General features: G+C 49.7%; 1 long non-coding RNA gene across 1 annotated transcript in view; it reads left to right on the forward strand.

Moving 5' to 3' along the window:
• The window catches only part of LOC146423447 (uncharacterized), a 169,903-nt gene that overhangs the window by 103,593 nt on the left and 63,050 nt on the right, over positions 1-3,260 (forward strand). The window lies entirely within an intron of this gene.

Raw genomic sequence — 3,260 nt, forward strand, 5'->3', positions numbered from 1 at the left:
ATGCAGCACCCTTGCAACACAGGCAGCCCGGTGAAATACACAAATACCGTCACTGACACTGTACATCCCTTGCCATACCTGTCAGCAAGACATTTGAAGCTGCCTTCTTTCCTAAAGCTTTTACAACACTCTTATACTATCAGGAATCCCCTCATTGCTCCCTTCTGTGTCATTTCACATACTTCATGTTTCTCACTAAGCTACTCCGTGGGTCTCTTGTGACATAATCACACTACGTACTGGCCCAAACATCCACATAGCATTCCATTTCAGGGATTGTTGTCACACACTCCTTATCCTTCCTCAGCAAACATCTATATACCACTCCATCCATAAGTCTCCCTGTACACAAATGCTTTGCCGGGACAATGGGCCCGCTCTTTACATGCATGGAAAATTATTCCTAGGTCATCTCACCTTCTGGGACAGCTGTGTATGTAGTAATACCTAAGCCAGCAGCTGCACTGCAGATCGTCTAGGCCTCAGTATGCAGCGGGCGAGGAGGATACTGAGGAACCGGGTTCGTACACACCGTCCCTCAGCTCAGGGCGGAACGGGAGGCCTCAGGATACGTGCGGTAAGCTGCGGTCTCACGCAATATACAACCATCCTCTTTGGCCCACCCGTGGAAAGCCTCACCCAGCCGCACATGAAATAACCGTGCCATTTTCACGTCACAGGCACCTTACAGGCTGTTTCTACTCATTAGGGGCCCTGCACAGTGATAGGCCACATACTACAGCACTGCATATAAAGCAAGAGATGTGGAGCCTGCTGCAACTCACCGATCCCACTCGCCCGGGGGGACAGGCCTGGGCACAGTGCCATCGCTTCAGGGTCCATGAATCGATGTCACGATGCTGCGGTGACTCACGCAGTGCCGATAAAGCTTTGTTCCTGTCCCTGGCTGTGCGGCCATCTGTTGTTCCACCGCTCCTTTTCTGTCCTCTTTCGCTCCTTGTGTCTCATACCTATGAGCAAATCAAAGGGAGAGGACACACAGTCTGAAGGTCTCCTTTGCCCCTCATTTCATTCTGACGTGTTTATAGACACCCTTGTCATTGTCATGAATAGCAGTATGGAAACACAACAGGCTACCGCATGAGTGCACTCACCTCACACCCAGCCTGCTACTTTGTATTCCAAGCCATTTCCTTCGTAACACTTTGTCCGCACAGAACTGCAATCCCTTCAGGCACCTACCTCCGATCTCTTAGATGGGTCACTTGCAACTCACAGGTGTCATAAGTTTTGCATCCAGCTGGTACATGCACCCTGCATAGTTTTCTGTATGCACACAGAATATCTCTTGCCACCTCTCCATTGCACTTCCAGACAATCATTCCAGAATTCATAGCTTTCATTCCATTTCTGAGATATTGCATACAGTACAAGTCCATAGGAAAGCATTGGCTCAGTGTTCATTACTCCAAAGTTGAGCAAACTCCCCATATTCAGTCTCTCATTGGACTCCATTCTCCTTGCCAGTCATGCTAATCACATTCTTCACTTCTTCCGAGCAGTCATTTTTCTGGGCCAGGATGTCTTCAGCTCTGCTGCAGGTGCTCTGGCCTAGCTGCTTGTCATATCCATCATGTCTTCTGGAGAATCACAAGTTCCTGCTGGATGTTCTGTTCAAAGTGCTTGTCTTTCTGCTTATCTTTGGGGGTCACTCCCAATCTCTTGCTATGCTGACTTTACCAGACCTCATGTGGTACAACATTGCCCTGGAAGAAACCAAAAACTCCTTTTTCCAGGGGAAACCTAAACAAAACCTATGACTACAGTTACACAACATTCTTAACCTGATACATTTTCCAACACTAGCACTCGATCGCAAAAGTTTTCCTTCAGTAGCCTTTCATGTGATTTAGTTTTCAACACGTTTTGGAACGTAACCGATGCCATCTTTCTCTTCTCTACGTGTGCCACATCACCCCGATATCTTCGCAGGGACCGGCAACTCCAGCAGCAGTGAAACCCCACTATCAGGAAGAGAACAAAACATACACGTCAGTCATTTCCGAACGGCTCTGCACACGTGCTAGTCCAAGTGCCTGATGCCGTCTCTTCCTGGGCCTCCTACCCACCAGCCGCCTGCTTAAGTCCTGACACAGGGGAAGGCTTTGGGCGTGCTCAGCCACGCCTGCACATTAACATTTGACAGTATTATACAAATTCTCATACGGGTGCACCATATCTGACCCCACCCACATGTCATCCCACTGGAACCACCCATTCTAACACCTTCTATTCCTTCTCACTGCTTTGCAATATTTCCTTATGGCTCCCATCTCCAGGGCTTCTTCACACTTGCCTATAGCAAAGGCTGCCTAGTAGTGCATGTACTCCATTCTCTGCAGAGTTCCATTTCCCCTCCAGGGATGGTAATCACATAGTCCGCATTCTTCTTCACCCAAACATTCCTATGTCACTCCATCCACAAGTTTCCCTCAAGACACATACTTTGCATTGACATTCAGCTACTGATTACATCCAGGCAAAGTTATTATGAAGTCATCTCACCTTCTGCGAGAGGTGTGTAGGCACAGAGGCCAAAGCCCGCGGCTGCACTCCAAGTCGTCTGGGCCTCAGCACGCAGCAGGCCGAGAGGATGCGCTTGCAGGAAGCAGGTTTGTACCCACTGCCCTCAGCTCCGGGGGGAACGGGAGGCCTTTGGCTACATGCCGTCATCTCTGTTCCCAGGCCATAAACATCTACCCTCCTTGGCCCACCTGTGCAAACTCTCATCCAGCCCCACATGCTACACACATGCCATTTTCATGTCACAGTTACCTTACAGGGTCTTTCAATGCATTCCACATGCTCTGCAGTGCTAGGCCTTTCACGGCAGCACTGCATAGAAATCGACAGATCTGCAGCCTACTGCAAGATGCTGCCCCTGCTTTGCCAGGGGGACAAGCCTGGCCATTGGCCCATGACTTCGGGCTATATTAAGCCACCTCAGGATGCCCCTGGGACCTAAAGACCGCTCCTATTGCTGTGTCCCTGTTCGTTCCTGTGGCCCTACCTGTCCCTCCTCTCCTCTTTTTCCCTTCCTCTCTGTCCTTGTGTCTTTCAAACCTAACACCAGATGCCACTGACAGGACACACCGTGTGAGGGTCTCATTAGCACATCCATTCCTTCCCAGGTATTTCTAGAGAACGTCACAAGTTCCATCCTAAACACTACCTCGACACGAGAGGGCGCTGTAGGAGTGGATTTCCATCACTTTTGGGCCTGCAGTCCTGCATTTCAA

The sequence above is a fragment of the Lichenostomus cassidix genome, unplaced genomic scaffold (assembly GCF_008360975.1).
Source record: "Lichenostomus cassidix isolate B80296 unplaced genomic scaffold, HeHo_3.0 HiC_scaffold_742, whole genome shotgun sequence".
Lineage (NCBI taxonomy): Eukaryota > Metazoa > Chordata > Aves > Passeriformes > Meliphagidae > Lichenostomus > Lichenostomus cassidix.